This window comes from Rhamphochromis sp. 'chilingali' (assembly GCF_963969265.1).
Source record: "Rhamphochromis sp. 'chilingali' genome assembly, chromosome: 12".
Classification (NCBI taxonomy): Eukaryota; Metazoa; Chordata; class Actinopteri; order Cichliformes; family Cichlidae; genus Rhamphochromis; species Rhamphochromis sp. 'chilingali'.
The window spans coordinates 33,264,505-33,286,148 of NC_137939.1; the positions used below are offsets into that span (position 1 = coordinate 33,264,505).

At 39.2% G+C, this 21,644-nt stretch overlaps 1 long non-coding RNA gene across 1 annotated transcript; it reads left to right on the forward strand.

The window, feature by feature from the left end:
- Window positions 1–17,419: 17,419 nt before the first annotated feature.
- On the forward strand, window positions 17,420–20,555 carry LOC308406716. Its single transcript, XR_013973580.1, has 3 exons — window positions 17,420–17,977; window positions 18,198–18,238; window positions 19,127–20,555. It is a non-coding gene; the product is annotated as an uncharacterized lncRNA (long non-coding RNA).
- Window positions 20,556–21,644: the final 1,089 nt, after the last annotated feature.

A 21,644-nucleotide genomic window follows, 5' to 3' on the forward strand; every position in this document is an offset into this window, starting at 1 on the left:
TTTATATTGTTCACATAAGTTTGTGACTTTAATATCAGAGAATTTCATATATTTTTCCTTTTTCTTTGGAGTAATATTTTCACTTCATGCAAATTTTTAGATGACTGCTTATTCAAACTTCCTATTGGGAATTGTTTTAATGCAACGTTCCTTGTGAAATCCAATGAAAATATAGTTACATCAACATAAGAAGAATGTGACAACTCGAAGGCAAAAAAGCTGTTTTGATAAAAAGGCTACATTTAGTTTTGACTTTTATGAGATTGCATCATGATGTTTTCTATTTTGTTGTTATTTTAAGTAACGCTTCATCTGGTGAACAGAACAAAAGCTCACTGGCACTAAAATAAGTTTCTCTGAAACCCAACGATTAATTTGTGAAGCAGGATTTCATCTCATCCAGGTTAGCCCTGGGTTCACTTTTCAGAAAAGCAAATTATTAATGAGAGCTAAGGACTAATCAAAACTCACTATTGCATTGCTACTTTTTTGTACTACAGCGTAATCAGCTGATTCTGTGCTATTTCCACCTAATCACGTTTATCTTCACAACCACATCACGCCTTCCTTTGTTAACTTATTTTTCTTTAGAATTTCTTCTTAATAGTTTAATAATTATTCACCATTTACTTTACTACTTTTGTTTTTGTCATTGCACTATTTTTATCTACATTTGACACACAAACTACCCTGTGTAGTGTCTTTAAATGTCCATCATATTTCCATGAGATGACACATAAGCCAAGGGACGTAACATTGTGCATTGGCCTCAATATACAGAAACAGAGATATTTTTGAATAGTACAAAATGCACACAAATGAAGGGTTTGTATTTTTCTGAAATATCACTGATGACATTTGTTTCCTATGGATATAATTATCATTATAGTTAAAACAGTAATAATAATAATAATAATGGATTGGATTTATATAGCGCTTTTCAAGGCACCCAAAGCGCTATACAATTCCACTTGTTTCTACTCTGGTCGAAAGAATCCACGCTTCGTACTGATGTCCACAATTCTTTTATTCCTCTCACAATCATGGAGCACCGTGAAAACTAGAAACAAGTAAAATAATATCGATAGCACATATGATATTCATCTCAGCCACTTATTTCCTTTCACAAGGTGCACAAGTGTTAAACAAATAACAGCATAATGATTTTTTTACCGTGTACGCCTTGTAAAACCAGCAGTAGAAAAGTTGTATATTCCGAAAAGTCCGCCGTGTTACCGTTCTGTCTTGTCTCTCCCGCGCACAACTTCCGGTTCCCGCAACTCACAGGAAGTGACTACTTCACAATAATATTTTAACAGAAACATTTCTTATAAGCAGGATATATCACTGGATTCATAGATTACCTTTCCTACTGCAAATGTACACAAGCATGAGAAGCAAATAAAGAAAACAAATAGAAAACAATAACGATCTCAGATTCACTTTGGTGTTGTCATGGCAACCCACACAAACATTTCAGCGTCAGCTACACCACTATTCATTCACTCTCACATTCTCTCACATTATCACAAGCTACGGTTGTAGCCACAGCTGTCCTGGGGCAGACTGACAGAAGCGAGGCTGCCATATCGCGCCATCGGCCCCTCTGGCCATCACCAGGAGGCGGTAGGGTAAAGTGTCTTGCCCAGGGACACAACGACCAGGACAGAGAGCCCGGGGATCGAACCGGCGACCTTCCGGTTACAGATGCGCTTCCCAACCCCCTGTACAGTACAGAGTACAGTACTCTGTACTGTACATATACAGTCAATTTCTAGTTTTCAGCACTCAGGTACATGTGTGATTTTGGATGAGGATAACAACGTGAGATCTTTTCAGGGTATAGAAAACATGAGATATAATATAAATAAATAAGTAGAAATGCAGAGCTGACGAATGGGTCTCATCATTAAGAGAAGTGAAAGGTTCCTGGTTTACAAGTGAAGAAGGAAGACAACAGCATTAAACCATCAGAACCTTAACATGAGAGCCTGTCACTTTTTGTTCTGCTTTATCGCTGTAATCTTGTAATTTTGTGCTTTCTGGGTGTTACTTCCTGTTTTTAGAGAATAGATGTAGAGAAGATAAACCGCAGCTCTTTCCGAGAACATGCAGTTGTAGAAAAGGGCAAGAACCTGTTGATTCTGAGTGACGTTGTTATTTTTACACACACACACACACACACACACACACACACACACACACACACACACACACACACACACACACACACACACACACACACACACACACACACACAGACATAAGACCTATAAATAAACTACGCAGGCAGACGCAGAGTGCCGATCTCAGAAGTTGCTGCCCACGCGTGTAAAAACGACTGCAGTCTTTGTGTTTTCTAACTCAGGTGTCTTAGCTGAAGAATTACAGGGTGATCTAAAGAAATCCCCTGTCATTTAGTTTTCTTTTAATTAATCATTAAGTTTTGCATGGTTGATGAAACATTTTAATGGTAAACTGTTTTAATATATTTGTTATATAGTTTTAAATATATTGTTATTATATTCTGTTTCTTATGTATATTGTTATTTTCTGTGGTTCTCGTGCTCGTTTTTCTGCCTAGAAATGGTTAACTTGTTGTTGAATATCCAATGAAATATCCACCCCTGTACTTGGCTTTTCATTCCACTGAAATATACCTTAGAAACTAGTCTTAAAAACAAGGATTAAAATAGATTTAGAAAACATATTTAAATAAACTAAATGTTAATGTCATTTGCTCTGTTTGTCAAACCGGTTTCTGCTTGGAGCTGATGCAGCAACAATGTTACTTTTTTTAAAATGTGAATGATAATGAGAGAAATAGCACTGCATAGATGTTGACACACTGAAGTCTCTAAATATTAAGCAACACATCCTCATTTCACATGCGAAGCTCTGCTGTAAAACACACATTACCTCCCATTGCTCTCATGCAGACACACAAAAATGACAAAGATGATATTTTCTTTGTTCACAGCTTCAATCATTTCAACATCAAACAACACTTCGCAACTTTTTCAACATCAGTCTCCACAACAACAATAACACAGAATTTGAACTTCCATGACTCAACCATGACAGAGAGTCATTCATCGGGCTCAGGTAGGTAGGTGTGATGTGAGCGTGGATCCATCCACGTGTTTATCAAAGCAACTTGTCCCTGTCCTCCTTCAAAGTAAAGTAAGAAATTGGGAGTTCAGCTGAACTAATTTGAACAAGTTACGACTTTTCACATAAAGTGAATTAATTGTACACAAAAATATTTCAACAACATATTTATTACAGGGTACATATTAACTATTGATTGTTCATCATTTCTACAGCACTGCACGGCGGAAACTTTGGTCAAGTCAATAGAGTAATTCCCACTTATAGAATAATGGAAGGAGAAAGCAGAGTTAAATGCAAATTTTCTTACTCTGGAACCAACAAGTTCTTCTGTAAGGGAAAATGTGAAAAAACAAATATCCTAATTGCAACAACAGAGAACACAGCTAAAAATGGCAGATACAGCATTCAGTATGTAAAAAAATGTATTCTGTCATCTGATATTCTGTATGTGAGGATCGCACAACTGAAAAAGTCTGACACGGGACCATACATGGGTCATTTGAGACAGACTGCAGGCTATAATATCTGTACACAATAACCTCACTAATATTTGGTAGGATTGAGGTCAGGGTCATTTGAGAAGTGTAATGTTAGCTTGCTTTTTTCCAAAACTTGTTTTGAATTGTGTTGGGGATCACGGTCCTGAAGCTTCACCCCAGTTTAATTTAAGTTTAAACTGCAGAGCTGTTGATTTGGGTGAAGCTGAAATATTTGGATGTAGTCATTTGTCTTCATTATTCGATCCACTTTGTGCGATGTACAGTACCACAGCAAAACAGCCCCAGACCATGATGCTACTTGGCAAAGTGCTGACACATCCAAATAACTTTTACTTACATACAGTTATTTGAACTGATAATCTTGGAATCTGCAGTTGTTTAGAAATGGTTCCAAGAGATCTTCCCAGTTCGTCTAAATATACATTTCTCCTTCTTGGATGGTAAAAAATTAAAGTCAGTGTAAGTATATATTTGAGTCTGTATGTATACTTTTGATGTTGTGTAGAAAATCCAGAATAAATTCAAACTTGTTTACCCGGTTCTATTTTCTTTCTTTCCTGTATGAAGGCAGTAATTTCTTTTCTCAGATTTAACTGGATATTCTGTTCATGTCCAATGATTCCAAATAACTGCCCAAATTGCCCAATCTGCCCATCTAAGTACCCAGATATGTTTCAGTATGGCTGCCGAGTAAAAGGGCTTTCCCCTGGAGAAACCTCTGCAATTTGAATGTAAATACTGATCCATAAGAACTCTGTGGACTAAAAGTTCCTGCCACAAAGTTGTGCTATTGAGTAAATGAGGAAAATTCTCAAGCAGACGTGTCACAAAAGAAGGAAGTGTCCTTATTCTTACCTGCTGCACGCAGTTAAATCAGATTTTTTGTAGCAGAGGTTTCTAAGGGTAAGCCAACACATGTTGCTTAAAGGTCTGTTAAAAATAAAAGTAGTGTAATTTACACAGCTCCACAGTGTCGGCCTAATCTCTGGTTGGTATGGGCAGAAGTCAAGAGGCTGCTGCTGGTAGTGTTGCAGTTGTGGGAAGGTTGGCCTACTTGCTTAAGTCATGGTTTTAATGTCACAGCCTGTCTTAGTATTCGTCTTGACCACATGCATGCCTGTCTGCCTGCGGTGCACCGTCATCTCAAACTAGCAATAAGTTTTGCAATAAGGAGATTTATATCTTGAACAAACAAAGACTTTCATTAAAACTATATCAGGGGTAATTTTCTCTGTGCAGAACCCTTTGCTTCTAAGAAATGTTTGACTGAATTGAAATCCATTAGTGCTGAACAGTATAAATATCAGAATTTTATATCCTACAGCACAGTTAAGGAACTGTGTGTTGAGACTCACAGAAATCCAGCTGAGTACGGCTTTAGAATAACTTTGATTGTAGAGTAAAAACAGTTGCTAGGCAGTGTTTGCAGTTTGACGGGTTTGTGTTCATTGTTTGACCCGATGAAACTACAATACTGCCATCCAGTAAATTCATACATGTAATTTAATTAAACCCAAACAGCTTGTGTCAGTAGAAACTAAATAAAGCTAAGAAAACCAAAAGGATAAATAAATGGATTCTGTAGGACCACGTTTTTTTAAATGAAGAAGGGAAGAGTGTGTATCTGTGTGTGATGTGTTTGAAGGAGAAGTGTCATCATTTTAAAAAACCCAAAAAACACAAGTTCCTGTTTGTGAGTGAAAAAGGAAGAGAAGCAGCATGAACCCACCAAAGCCTCGATATGAAAGTCTGTCAAGCTTTACTCTGTTTCATCTTCCTCAGTGAGTAAATTAACCTCACATTTCTCTCATTTCTCTGTTCTCGTCATCGCTGGCCTTTATCTTTGTTTTTTAGGAGATCGTCTGTAAGTTTTGTTCCTCATAAACAGTTTTGTCTGCATACTGTTTCATCACTCACGCGTTTTTTTTTTCAATGTGGTGTTTAAAGTTGAAAACATCCTCCTGAGATCCAGAAGAAAAAATGTTTTGATATTTCGATTTTAAAAAATGTAAGCATTGCAAATTTCTTTTCAGAATCATTATTTATCTATTTATTTATTATTTTCTGTCCCTTGAAGTGGAGATCAGGTCTTATTTGATCACACGATGATATGATCCTATGAATCCTATGAAGGGAAACATCTTTCCAAGGCAGCCTTGTTGAATTCTGTTTAATTTTTCTTCTTGTTATTTCTCTGGACTGCCCAATCTTGAAGAACCTGTCTCAACTCATTGAATTGGCTATAAATACGAACCGGTAGACTCAGATCCTAGTCTCTCTAAGGCCACAGATATGTTGAAGAATATTATTGTTCCAGAATGTTTTCATCTTTAATGCTAACTTCAGAAATAACCATCTCCCTCTTATTTGTGTACTGATTTTGTTTTCTAAAACCTGCTGCCTGTTTTCTTTTTGGCATAATGAGAGGACCACCTGTTCTGTAGTTGCAGGCAGCTTTGTTCTGTTTTCATATTTCATCCTGAAAATAAGTTCAAGCCAGTTGCAGCATTGTTAAAAATGAAATGATAAAGACAAGAAGCACACAGTTTAATGCACTTTTAGCATATATATTATGAATAATGTAAATTGGTCATTAAAATTAAAGTGGACTTAAACAGTATTTTTAAATCACTAAATGCTACAAGTATTTTACAGAACTTCAAAGTTTTTTGAATGACTCACCATTTAGACCTTATGAAGCCTTAAAAAATTCATGTTTTTTAAGTCAATGTGTCAACAATTTTTTCAAGCTAAAAAGGAACAGCACAGCCTCATGGTGACAAACTGAAAACCTTACAACATGTGTTAAACAACAATTTCAAAAACCTCATCTGACAGACAAATACACAAAAAGCAAATAAAGAAGTCATCACAAACAAAACTAAGCCTGTAACTAAGCTTTCGAGCTTAGCCTGACGCTGATGTCTTTTTGCAGCTGTAAGGAAGAATTGGAAGACTTCTGTTCACAAATTCAAAAGTAAAAGTAGAGATTTTAGGTAAAATTGAATTGAAACTAATTTGAGCTATTTTGTTTTAAATAATTACATCTTTTCAATTTAGTTTAAAATATTTATTCAGACTGCAGGTAACTGTTCATATTTTCAACAGACCTGCAGGATGGAAACACTGGACTTGCCAACGCTGAAACTCTCGTCTATGAAGGAGTGGAAGGAGGAAACATCACAGTCGAATGCAAATTTTATATCCTTGGAAGAAAGACATTGTTCTGCAAAGATGAATGTGAAAAAGGAAACGTTCTCATTGAAACACCTGATTACACAGCCCAGAGCGGCAGATACAGAATCAAATATGAAAAAAATTATTTCTCAAAGGATATTGTGCACGTGAGCATCACACAGCTGAAAAAGTCTGACTCAGGATGGTACAGATGCACACTGGACACAACTTTACAACCATGTGATTTCAAGATCTTTGTCAAAGAAGGTGAGTCTCTACTAAAAAATCTTCTTCATGTTTCTGAACCAACATTTACTTCTCAGTAGTAGCTTGTTTTCTATTTAAATAAACTCTATATGTTATTACTTGCATGCAGACAAACAAACAAGGAAAAAATCAGACAAAAGACTTGCTTGTTCACAGCTTCAATCATTTCAGCATCAAACACAACTTTCTTCAACATCAGTATTTCTCTTTTCAGGCTCTACAAAAACAGGAAAGAATTTGAACTTCCATGTCACAACCACAATGCAGTGAAACTAGTCTTAAAAATGAGGATTAAAATAGATTTACAAAATATATTTAAACAAACTAAATTTAAACATTGTTTTCTCAGCATTTTTAAAATATCTGTGATAATAAGAGATGCATGGATGTTGACACACTGAAGTCTCTGAATGTTAAGTATCACATCCTCATTTCACATGCAAAACACACTGTTAGATTTGTATTGTTGATTGTCATTTATGCTTAGAAATATTTACTTATATATGCTTAGAGTTTTGTAATTAGTTGTAGATTGGTAGAGGTTTTGATCCTTGATAGTCTGCAAACTTTGTGTGTATTAGACAGCACTTTGGGAGCATGAGAGGTCATACCGTGTCTTATTGTTTTATGGTAGGATTAACGTAGTTGCGTCTGTTCTAGTCTAAGTGCTCTTTGTTTAGATGAACTGCAGGACTTCCTCACCGTGTTATCTAGGATGAACCATCTAGGGTGAGGGGGAGGCTACCCTCTTCCTGACCAAGGATGTTTGACCCTTTGATCAGCAGTCCACACACACACACACACACACACACACACACACACACACACAGGCAAGGTACTCTTTGTGTATGTAGACGTCATATGTTAATGAACTTATGCATATTCATGTAACCACATTAAAAGGAGTGCTATGGGGAGCCTGGCTGAGAGTCTGATGGAGGTCAAGTGGTGGAACGACACTTGGCTCCAGCCAGGTCTCCCTCATGCATGAGTAAATATGAAGAAGTTTGCCTACTTGCGTCTTGCTTGCAGTGTAATTATATTGTCTTAACGTTCCAGCGAATAGGTTCAAGCTACAAACCTAACATTAATTGGTCCTTCGATGCCGGCTCCCTGGGATCGCATTCACCGAGGGGGGGGGAGAGGCACGCTGAAAGACTGACGTCAGCCAGGAAGTTCCTGTGGATTCGCTGTCTGTCCTTCTCCTCGATGAATGGCGATCGGCGGGATTCAGGCTGATATTACACGCTAAGCAACACCGAGTAAGTTTAGAGTCCAACTCTATAATTGTACGTCTTCGCCTCTCAGTGGGGCGTTGTCCGTGGCCGCTCAGTGGGGCTAAAATTCGCCGTCTAAGTGGGGCGATGTACAAGGCCGCTCAGTGGGGTTTTTTGTACAGAAGCATTAAGTCGCAGAGTTGCGCAGTTCGAACTTTTTTTGATTCGCCGTCTTAGTGGGGCGAAATACAGACCGCTGTGTGGGGTACTGTAGTGAGTTCTCCACCGCTCAGTGGGGTGTTGAGAAGTTCCGCGGGGTCCAGATTGTGCTGGACAGTAGGCCTATTTTGTGTTGTTGTCATTGTCGTCGTTGTTGTTGTTGTTGTGTGTGCGGAGCAGAACATGTGGTCTGTGACACCGACTGTTGTTGTTATCACGGGTTTCTAAGCAACCAAGAGTGAGTCGGAGGGAGACAGACGTTTGTGCTGGACTTTGCTCCTGGCAGCACAAAGTATTTATGTAAAAAAAAAAGAGAGAGCGACGGCTCCACAGCTGCGCGGGTTCACGCGAGCGCGGTCACGCGGACCTGAGCCGTGCGGTTAATCGCAGGCTTATAAATGGAAGAGATTCAAATGTTAGAAGTTTTCAGAAAACACACCAGCCTTGGAGAGCTGTGGAGAAGGCCAGCCCACATCAGCAGCACTTAAGATATGCTCTGGTGAATGGCTTTCCCCCCACCCCTTGCTGACACAATGTTTATTCTTTAGCTTGCCCTGATCGACAGCAGCCTGTGTGCCAGACCATAGATTTAATTGAGGTGGATAGTTGTTAAAAGTAATCTACATTAAGCTTGTGGTTGCTTAAATTCAGTACAATGACATGTGAGGTGAAGTGATATAGGTAAATATTTAAACTCATGAAGTGCATAGAGGCACTTGACCTGTGTGAAAGACTGTCGTCTTGTTATGAGCCATTGTTGAGATATAGAGCACATCTGTGAAAACAACTAATATGCTCAACCCTGTATGAAACATCTAAAAATACATGATGGAGAAGCTGTGTTGAATATGTAAGTGTAAGACTTTGCCACTGTGGGCAGAGCATGCAACTACTGTGTGATGTCGCGTTGCAGTTTTGTTTTTGTTTTTTGAGCTGATGAGCAAGCTACACATTATCAGATCAAGAGCTGTCTGAGAACTACTCAAAGAGAGGGAAACAGAGAGTGTGCAGCGTTTCCATGAGCAGTTTTTCTGCACCTTGACTCGTGTGTGTGTGTAGCATCAGCATCATGTTTTTGTTTATTTGTTTTGTTGGATTAAAAATAATTAAATAAACTGGTGATCATGCTTATGGATCACCATGGCACATATCTCCAGCCATATGGTTTATTTATGCAGATGAAAAAGTGAGTGTGAATGTGTCTGACATCACAGTGTTTTTGTGCACTGTGCAAAAGTGATTGCCTCTGATTGTGAGTGAGAGCGGTGATTTTGCAGACCACCAGCTATTGTGAAGAAGAAAAAAAAAAGAGTGAAAAAGAGACAAATTACTACATTGTAGACGAAGAGAAATAATCATAGGAAAAAGGTTTTGTGTTGATCAGCCGAAAAACAACTACAATGTCATTTTCTGCTTTTAAGAAAGGATTGTTCACACAAACACAGACAGAGAGAGAGAGAGAGAGATGTGTGTTGATTAAGCAGTGATGATAATAATGAACATGTTTTAGTTTGTCACTTTCAGGTGAAAAGCAGACCTGTATCAATTTTCCACATGCAACAGTCGGAAGAAAGTTATAGTTTAACATCATTGGAAACATGCAGGCCAAGTTTCTGGCTGACTTATTTACAGTGCCATGTGTTTCTCAACCTCACAAGCGAGCTCACTCCTCCCTGAAGATAAGGAATGCAGCTCCAAAGCAATAACATGATAAAGAGACAGCAGCAAGTCCTGAGCACAAAAAGTCCCAGCAAAGCAGTAGCAATGTGGATAAACAGCAGCAGAAGAAGAAAGCAAACCCATCTTCCTGTCTGATTGGTTGAATTTCACGGAGGGGCGAGCAAGATGGCAGCGTGAAGAGGAGTTTTTGTTTGAGTTCTCAGCACGAGACACTTATTTGACGTCTTTCTGGCCTTCGGGACTTTTTTGGAGATCAGCGCGCTAAACTTGCTGGATCTGAGGCCAGGGTCTGCGGCGGCAGCATGTTGAAATGCTCAAAAAGGACTGAGTGACTCGGGCAAGCCACATGCGGCTAGCGACATGAAAGAAATGGACCCTTCATGATGCGTTCAACGTGCCAGCGCTGTGGTGGGAAAGGCTCCATCATAAACACGCCCTGCGCCCTGCGCCGAGGTTCAGGCCAAAAAGAAGAAGACGATGACTTCCAAGCCCAAGAAGGTCGGCCTCAGCGTGGGCGAGCTGATTGTGAAAGCCGTGGCCGCTTCCAAGGAGCGCAACGGCCTGTCTGTGGCCGCTCTCAAGAAGGCTCTGGCTGCCGGAGGCTACGATGTGGACAAGAACAAGGCCCGTGTCAAGACCGCCATCAAGAGCCTGGTGGCGAAGGGCACTCTGGTGCAGACCAAGGGCACCAGGACCTCCGGATCCTTCAAGATGAACAAGGCTACTGAGAGCAAAGCCAAGAAACCGGCAGCAGCTGCTAAGAAGTCGCCCAAGAAGGCAGCAGCAGCACTTCAGCTACTAGACAGGACAAAGCTGAAGGAGAACTGCCGGGACTGTTGGAAGTGGGAGAGGACAAAAGAGTGAGAGGACAACAGAGTGAGAAGACTAGGTGAGAACACATAGGAATTATTTAATGTGGGAAATCAAAATTTGGGTTAGCAAACCTGGGGAAAAGAAAACTGACTGCTTAAGTTGGAAAATTGAGACGGAGTCTGAAACATTGCGAAAATAGAAACATATACAAAATCACACACACACAAGCAGAACATGCATTAACCCTACTAACAATTCCAAACACAAAATGACTCATGAAGACTCATAGCACATTAGTTAAGAAATGATTAAATAATAGCAGAGAAGTGTGTAGGAAAGGCAGCTTTAAGAACATGCTCTGCAGGAGATGCAGCTCCACAGACATGCATTAGACCTGCCTAATAACACAAACCCATGCAATGAAAATTAGCTTGTTATCTTTCATCAGTGTTAAAATAGTGTCAATTTAGCAGACACTTGTTATTAAATACTGAATTTATCCAATGCAAAAAATTGACTCTCCAGGTTGCAGGACAACAGTTTAACTTTTGTGGGAAAAAAGATCCTGGTTTGACCAACCAGTGATCAGACAATAAATTTAGTTGTTAAAATGGTAAATTGGGAGAAGCTTCCTGCTTGATTGAGGCAGCACATGTAATTTACTGTATGAGGGAAATTGTCTTTTGTGATACTATTTTGAACATGCTTTTCTGTCGTCCTGTCAACTTAGTGGGTTAATAGCTGATATGCAAATTAGTTGATCGGTTTTAGATTAATGAAAGGTGACTGAATTCTAGCACGAGTGAATGAGATGTGTTGGAGTTGTTGTGTGTTGAGTGGAGACTCTAAAACACTGAGTTTCCTGTTTTGATGTGCGAGTGAATCCTGTATTTAGATACACAACTCTGAATACATCAGAACAAACGTCTTTTGTGAAGTGCGTGACAGCATGTCACATGTTTTATGATGAAGGGAAAAAGGAAAAATTGAATAAAATAGATCTGTGGCTTAAATGAGTGAAGAGCACAGACCGGGTGATTAAACTCATAGCTAATATGACATTAGGGTTATGTTGTGTGTTGTGCAGTTGATGGTTGGTTTGGAGTGAATCTAGCTGATGATTCTTCTCCTGTTGTGAAGATGATGAGGAGTTTGTGTCATGACTTAACAAGGCCTTTTTATTTTGATACTTTCACAGTGCACTGAGAGTTTGGTTTGATAATCTCTGTTATTTTTTATTTTTCATTTTTGAACAAGCACTGATTTTTGCTTGTGAATTTCTTTTCTTTGAGCAGATCTGCAAGTCGGGAATTAAAAGCGTTACACGTCGTCAAGAAAATTGTTGCAAGTGAGTTTCTCCACATTTAAAATGGGTTCAGGAGGAAGCCACTTATTTGGGACAATTAGGAAATGAGAGTCCCCCCCCAAAAAGGATTCAACGAGGAAATCCAGTCTAAATTATTTTTCTTTTTGAAATAACGTCGTTTTGCTGAGCGTGGAAACGAATGCGATGATAATTTCCACAATTAGCAAAAGAAGGAACCACTGAGTGAATGAGTAAGAATTTTAAAATAACTGACTGACTGACTGAACATGATTGTGTGAAGCTAACCCCCACCTGACAAAGGTGCAGATGAACCCATGTGTTTCCTTTTACAGGAGCAGAAAGATGACAGCAACACTCGAGGTTGCATGATGATTTAACCTTTTAAATGCCATTTTCTGTGTCTGTGCATTTATCAGCATGCCAGTTCTTCATGTGAATTGATGATGCGATTTATACCAGGACAACTGGTTGATGTTTTTTCCTACTACAGGATTTCTGGGTTTATGTGTGAGGAAAACTGTGTTTACAGGTTATGAGTGGTGATGCTGTTGCATTGTGTTGATGGGAAAATGTGAAGGTTACTTTGATAATGTGAATAACATGTGTGAAATTTCCTGTGTTGAGAACTGGTGTTACTTCTTTCCACAGCTAGGGTTGACTTTATGGTGTTTTTATGGCACCTCTGGAACCTGTTGACCTGTGTCTGACCTCTGTCTGACTACAGTCAATGTGTATTGCTAATGTTAGTTTCTTTGAGAATGCTGTGGAAGATTCAGCTGAAACGGACAAGTGACATGAGTAAAACAAATAAGAGATACAGTGCTTCTGGGATAGTTTGATATGGGCTCATTAGCTGGCCACTTTTGAGCCCATAGTAATATATAAGTGGAGTGACTTTGCTTAAGAGCAGTCACCGATTACATTAATGTTGCCTGAGTACATGGGATGATCCATGTCTGAGGCGACTTATGAAAATAATTGTAGTTTACTGATTTGAGAAAACCTGCACATGACACTTGTCTTGCTGATGTTGAATGCTTCTTGTCCTTATGATACAATTGTTTACAGGTATGGTGTTTGATTTTACTTCCAGATTTTGTTTTCCAGGCCATGATGGTGTGTATGCAGGCTCCTGGGAGAGCCAGGTGTTAAGCAAACTTAATATGCAAAGCACTCTAACATTTTCATTGCAGGATTATAGGTCCAGGGTGGTGCTGCTCCAGGGGAGGAGATGCCCTGATGTTGCCTGGGATATGATCTAGCTAATCTTTTTCTTTAAGACTGGAATCCAGGTTTGGTGAGTTGACGCATGGGTGTGTCCATGCGTCAAGAGGAGGGGTCCAAGGATTAACATTAAACAATGATTTTTATTATTGTTGCAGTGATTTGTGTGATTAGCCGTTTTATTTACAAATATTAAACCTATGCAAGTGGTGCACCCATGTTCAGATGAGGCTTTGATGGCCTATAAGTGAAGTTCACTGAACTAAAGAATGTGGTTTGATGATTGTTGACATACTCTCCAAATAGTTTGTCTTCCTAGCAAGGAAATACAGGTGCAGCAGTAATCTCCTGAGAAATCTTCAGAGGCCCAGTGAGAAGCGCATAGCTGACAGGACCAGGCAGTGGTTGAGGTCAAAGATCAAGCTGGTTGGGGCCCATCATGAAATCAGACCTTGGAGCCACAGCAAGGACCATGAAACTGCCTGCAAAATAGAGGAGAGGATCGTCCACAAGATGGGAGAGAGACTTCAGGAGGATCAGAGATCATCTTCAGCACAGCAGACATCACACAGAGAGCTGTGCTACTAAGCTTCCAGGAAATCAAGAGGAGACTTCCCACAGCAAGATTTTAAATACAATGAAAGATTCAATATTGACGCTGAGGAAGACGACTAAGGTGTACGACGTGCTCTGCCTTAAACCTTCAGCAGCGTTGGAACATAAACACTCAGGGGATGAGGAGCGTGCCAAGCTCCATCGACAGCGTAAAAGGAGTTCGAGGATGACATCATGATTCTGTGAAAAGCACAGGAACCAGAAGCTATGGTGGTGATAACAGCAGTTTCCTATGAACATCACCTAACGCTGTGCCACTATACTGTGCATACGATGACACTCTGAAGGCTGCTGGGATCATAACAGCAGTAAGATGACGGAACCCAGCACCCTTTCCACAGAGAGCTTTTTCTGCAGAGCGTGGACAATTAAGGAGTCATAAATATCCCCCTCACAAGACGAAGGTCTGAAGTCAGGTGATGGGGGCTGGTAAGAGGCCATAAAACTAGAGTGCTGAGAGGTCTGCAGCTTGGAAATAGCTGAGACCCATGTTGATGAACAACAAAACCAACTGGTATGTTTGAATGTCTATTCTACATACATTTGGACTCTGGTCCTATGGACAGTGATGGAAACAACTGGAAGAGACATTCATGACGCCCTGCAGAGCTTAAACCACCCTGCAGAGAGACATGTGATGTGCACACCCGGAGGAAGCACCACCAAGCTGAGATGTTTTTGAAAATGTTACTTTTTTAGTTTCACTATTAAATTAACAATTTCTTTGGTTGCTCGTAAGATGCAGTTTGCCATGAGATGAGCTCAATGAATGGGGTAACTGCTAATACATTTATTAAACTGTGTACCTTTCAGTAATTTAGGGTGATTTGACATATGCTGAGTATAAAAAGGTTTGCATTGATACTGTCAGGCATGAGGTATTCATACCTGGGAACTTTTCAAGCATAAAGGTCAAAAAGGGGGGAAATGTTAGATTTGTATTGTTGATTGTCATTTATGCTTAGAAATATTTACTTATATATGCTTAGAGTTTTGTAATTAGTTGTAGATTGGTAGAGGTTTTGATCCTTGATAGTCTGCAAACTTTGTGTGTATTAGACAGCACTTTGGGAGCATGAGAGGTCATACCGTGTCTTATTGTTTTATGGTAGGATTAACGTAGTTGCGTCTGTTCTAGTCTAAGTGCTCTTTGTTTAGATGAACTGCAGGACTTCCTCACCGTGTTATCTAGGATGAACCATCTAGGGTGAGGGGGAGGCTACCCTCTTCCTGACCAAGGATGTTTGACCCTTTGATCAGCAGTCCACACACACACACACACACACACACACACACACACACACACACACACACACACACACAGGCAAGGTACTCTTTGTGTATGTAGACGTCATATGTTAATGAACTTATGCATATTCATGTAACCACATTAAAAGGAGTGCTATGGGGAGCCTGGCTGAGAGTCTGATGGAGGTCAAGTGGTGGAACGACACTTGGCTCCAGCCAGGTCTCCCTCATGCATGAGTAAATATGAAGAAGTTTGCCTACTTGCGTCTTGCTTGCAGTGTAATTATATTGTCTTAACGTTCCAGCGAATAGGTTCAAGCTACAAACCTAACACACACATTAACCCCCATTACTCTCATGCAAAAAGTCTTCAAGCAGGAATCTTATAGTTTTGATTGCTTCCGTGTTTGCAGCTTTAATCACGTCACCATCAAACAACACTTCACGACCTTTTCCAATATCACTATTTCTATTTTCAGTCTCCATGACAACAACAAGAACAACAACAATACCTGACTCAAGTACGTCATGTGTGCATGTCTGTGTGAATGGAGTGTGCATCCATCCATATGTCTGTCAAAGAACCTCATCCATGTTCATGAACGAAACATCAACAGCTGTGTAAGCACCAGTCTGATTTATTACTGAAAATGCAGAAATGGTAAACGGCCTGTATTTGTATAGCGCTTTACTAGTCTCACACACTGGTGATGGCAGCTACATTGTAGCCACAGCCACCCTGGGGCGCACTGATAGAGGCGCGGCTGCTGCTCTGACCACCACCAGTAGGGTGAAGTGTCTTGCCCAAGGACACAACGACCGAGACTGTCCAAGCCGGGGCTCGAATCGCCAGCCTTCCGATTACAAGGCGAACTCCCAACTCTTGAGCCACGATCGCCCCACAGAAATACACAACTTTGTTAGAAGTAACAGAAAACGAAAGTATTGGCACTAAAACAGAATTATCAAAGTAAAAATACAATTTATTTCATAAACGGGGACATTATATTTTTTGGATTTTAACTTTAACGTCTGTTAACTGTAAAATGGACTTGCTTCTAATTTTCTAGGATTGTGGGATTAAATTACATTTCGTAACATTAAGCTGAAACTATAGAAGAAGAAAAGTTATGACATAGATGTAATGAAGTGAACAGCACAACAGTTAAATGAAATGTCAACAGCTTTGAGGGACTTTCTCAGAGCATCACTACATGTGGTCTTGATAAAAGATAAAAATAAATTCTATCTATAATTATACACGTTTCACTACAACAGTCACAGACAAAGGAAAAGCTCAAGTGAGTGAGTGTGGGTCTGAGTCCTGTCAGGGCTATATGCATCTACAGCTAGAAAATGTAATCTTCTTGTATTGTGGCAATTTCTATCATGTTGTTGGTGTTGAAACAGTGACTATACTTATTTTATTTTTGGCTGTATTTTCAAGCATGAACCCAAAAGCAGAAGAGATTTTGAAGCATCATCCTGCTCATAGATAGCATCAGTTTCAAGCACAACTGCGTCTTATACACATGAAGTTTAGATACAGTTACTTATTTGGTTTCTTTGTTTTTTATGGTTTTGTTTTGTTTTTGTTTTTGTTTTTGCAAAAGCTGCCTTCAGAGGAATCATATTCTCTCACAAATCTTTATAAGGTTTTCTTTGCAGATAAAACTAAACCATATAAGTGTCATTTTATTTCACTTCAACTCATATTGATACTGTATTTGGAAAAAAAATAAAATAAAATGTGGTCTTTTTTTTTTTAAATCTAGACTCTACTATAAAAAAAATACTTTAGGATTTACTCCTACTGAAATGCAGCACTTGATTACGCTCTGCCTCTCCTCATACATCTAGAGGATTCAGAACATTTATTCTGATTAGTGCTCAGTTCTAAACCATGAAAGTGTCAAGAAAGAGCTGTTTTTGTACACCGAAAATTCACCGAACTTCAACGATAGTATTTCAACATGAAAAATCGTTTGTGTCTAAAAACATGTGTCTAACACGAAAGATTCACGAGCTCCTGTAGGACTTTATATTTTATAGATTATTTCCTGTAATGTATTTCTGTTTCCTAGCGATAACCTTTATCGAACAGAATTCAAGACATGGAGCAGCAATTTATTTGCTTAACAGATGATCCATACACAGAACAATAAGGTTTTTACTGAATTGTGCTCTTCCTTAAAAAGAGTAAAAGGAAAATAAATCATATTTCTTTAACAGAAGCTCTTAACCAGTAAACATGAGGCCTCTCACTTCTACCAGTCTGCAACAGCTTATGATCAGTGTGTACAATTTACTATTTACAAAGACTGTTTATAATTACATCACTGCTAACAGCAAGGCAGCATCAAATGCACACACACACAAATGCTACACATGTGATCAGGGATGATAGTATTTCACTTTATATTTCACCAGGATTTACCAGGAACTGTGCGTCTCCGCCTCTCTTGTCTTTCATCCAGGTTTCTCCTTGCATTTGGTTGTAAGTATAACTGTGGTGGTGGTTCTGCTGCCTGTTGCTCTGCTGCTTATCTACAGAAAATGGGCTGGTGGCTCTTTCGGTGAGTTACCTTCCAACATTATCTGCACATTTGATATTCATTAATTCAAAATATTTCTTTTGCCACTGATTGGTTGCTGACGTGCCCAGGTTACGTCACAGTTTATATCCAACAGGCAAAAGCACTCACATAGCACTTTGCTGAAAATGTTTTAGGTTCTGAAAAAACATGTAAGAATTCAGTGAATAAAGTTAATAGTAACTTTCTGTCTTTTCTACAGGTCTGAACAGCAGGAGACACTCAGAACAAGGCCAGACTGAGGTGACTTATCAGTTACTTGTTTACTCTCTTTGTCATCTTAAAAAAAAAACTGTACTATTGAGCTGGAAAGAAACAAAAGATCAGGATTTCCAATTTATGTTTATGTGCTGATCTAATGGGAAACTTTTAAGTAATATTGCACTTCAGCATGTGCCTAACATGCATTAACATTATACTACACTAAAAAACTTTTTGTTTGTAATTTGAACATTAATAATCCAAAAGAATCATCACCTGATTTTTTAAATCCCACTCAGCTTATCTCGGTCTTTTGTGCCGTGCAGCTTAGTGTTTTAGTCACAATGTTGCTGTTTCCATCAACCCAAGTACGAGATCTGACAGCAACCACACACTACAAGAAAGTAACATATTTAGTAGTTTCAGAAGCAGATGTGTTTTTTCTGGATATGTATGAAACTAAACTCAAGATAAAAACAAAAAAATTAAGACTTCACTGTTTTTCGCTGCTTACATGTTTGGTTGAATAAATATTTGTCCTCCACAGGGGCAGCAGTGATCAGCTTTCATTCAAATAGTGACATTTTCCATCGTATACTTTTACATTTGAAATAGATTTTTTTTTAGGTCTGGTTGGTAAAACAAAAGCAGCATTTCAATGACTCTGCTGTGTTACAATAAATTCATTTTATGAAGCTGAGCAAACTGAAAAACTGCTAATAAATAAATAAATAAATAAATAAATAAATAACTCCACTTACACCACTTCTCTTTATACTAAGCAAGTATAAAACACACAGCTTCTGTTTCCATCCTGACACTAAAGACCTGTAGTATGTCATCAACTTTAGGTCTGTTGTGTCACTGCTATTGTTGTGTTTCTGTCTTTTCTTCTCAGTTCAGTTAATTTATTGTTGTTTTTTTTCCCAGATTAGTCTCAGTGAACGCTATCATCCAGTCTCCTCATGTGAAGACTCGATCTACCAAAGCCTCAATATGGCGAGCAGAGATCACGACCAAATCTACTCTACACTCAGACACAATAACCAGTTTTCAGACATGAGCTCCTGTCAGACTGAATGACTGCATGAAACATGGCAATAGTACTTCTATTGTTTACGTTACCAGGCTCAGTGACGTGGATTTTGTCGTCAGACTTTGAGCTCAAGGTTTTGTGCAGACGTCCACGTGCCTGCCAACTTTTAATGATGGCAGATATGAGTCATTTGCAGATGACAGGAAACTCCTCTACAGTGCACCAACTATGAGTTCAAGGAAATGTAACGGAGTAGTGTCAGAGACTATTGTAAAATTATAATATTATTTTATGCCATGTCATACCCCTAGTTAAAGATTGTGAATTATTATGTAGTTTTAGTTTGCATTATTCTCCTGAATTAGAGGAAGCTGATAACTATTGCATTAGTTAAACTGATTTGCATTACATTAGACTGCTGATTTATTGTGATGAGAACAAAGCAGAACGAGCAGCAGTGGCAGCAGCTGAACTCTGACCTGAACAAAAATCTTGACTTGGCTGGGAGAGACAGAGGAAGAGCTGGCGCAGCAGCGTAGACTGGAGCTTGGCACGGACATCCAGACGATTGAGCTGCGTATCAAAACCAACTGGACGACACTGGTAACTGCAGCAATAAAATAAAGGCTAAAAGCTCCTTGGACAGAGGTTCTAGGCTGAGTAAGTGTGAAGGGTATAAGGTAGCACCAAATAAAGCTGGGGGAGAACTGGGGAGTGTCATCTGTGCCGGCTACTGTTGTAACAATAGTTTTTCTTACATCTGAACTGCGCAAACACAGAGGTCATCTCACATATGGTTTGCCCATCAGGGGGACAAAGGACCTCAGGAGTGAGAAGAGATGAACCCGGCCACACTGGATTATAGGGTGTTGGTGAGCTCATTATTCTAATGAGCTCATCAGGGGGAGTGTAAAATTATAATATTATTTTATGCCATGTCATACCCCTAGTTAAAGATTGTGAATTATTATGTAGTTTTAGTTTGAATTATTCTCCTGAATTAGAAGAAGCTGATAACTATTGCATTAGTTAAACTGATTTGCATTACATTAGACTGCTGATTTATTGTGGATGAATGATATTGTTTTATGATGTTATAAGAAATACTGTTTGCAGAAAGTCATCGCCTTATTTGTCTGATTAGAAGAGAACAGAGTGTGCTGGAGTTTTCTGCCCCATCTCAGCAGGAGCAGATAAAACAGGGAGCCAAGGTCGTAGCTTAGGCGCCGTGTGAGAGAAAAGCATGTGAATGTTTAGGCTTTTATGATAAGGTGGGGGCACCAGAGGCTATAAGAGTTTGATTAATGCTCCACCATTTGGAGATCTGAGGCTGTCTGCATCAGTGTCCATCTCCCACGCGTGTGACTATTAAAATCATCGTTTGACTTAACCCGGCCGGACCAGTGTTGTTATTGTGGTTTTTCTCTTGTCTCCATCCCCAATTTTGAACTCGTAACACTATCTTGGTTTATTTTCATACACTTGATTTATTCCTAGTTTTTTAAGGATGTACCAGCAGCCTTAGCACGCATTCAAAATGTTTTGTATTTAAAATCTGTGTAACTTTCCTCCAGATAGTAAAACATAAACATAATGGACAAATCTGAACCTCAGGGGAGTGACTTTATACTCTCTAATATCAAAAAGGACAAAGATATTGAAAATGAAATAACATAAAATAAAACCTGTAATATCATGAAAATTTTGGATGTAATTCATTTGCCTTTTTTTCCCACCTGTCCTGATTGGTTCTTTTGCCATCAGAATTGTTGTCTAAAGGCAAAGAAAGAAGTCCAACGGATTTACTTTACCAAATGGACCATCCCAGCCTTGCCGTATTGGTCTATTTGTTTCACCTTTGCTTTAATTGATTATTTTATTTTATTTTCACTTGCTAAACACGGGACAGACTTGACTGGGGGAAAGAAAGGGGAGAAAGAAAGAGGGAAAGAAAAACAGCGGGGAAGAGGGACGGTGATAAAGGGCAAAAAACAAAAACCAACAAAACAAACAGACAGAAAATACAAATATCAATCACCCGGATCACCTGCTGAGAAAGAAAAAAGAGAAAACAAGCAAAAAAAAAGAACAATATAATAAACAACATCATTGTGATGATCTATGTGAATATAACAGTAAATACTAAATATTAAATATTATTGTGCAGCACGTAAGATCAACAGAACACAGTGTGCTTTGAGGTAGGAGCCAAAAAGGGTGTAGTTTGTGTGTGTGAGCACCCGTGTGTACACCTGTGAGCATGAGCGCGCTTGTATTTAAAAGGTTCCTTCATGTAATGATCTGCTGGAGGGTGTGGGGAGTCATCCAGTCACTCAGCTGTGCCAGAGTGACCGAGCCACAGGTCGAGAGGCTGAGGGCACCCCACCCCCGAAGGAGCCCGAGCGAGCCCCA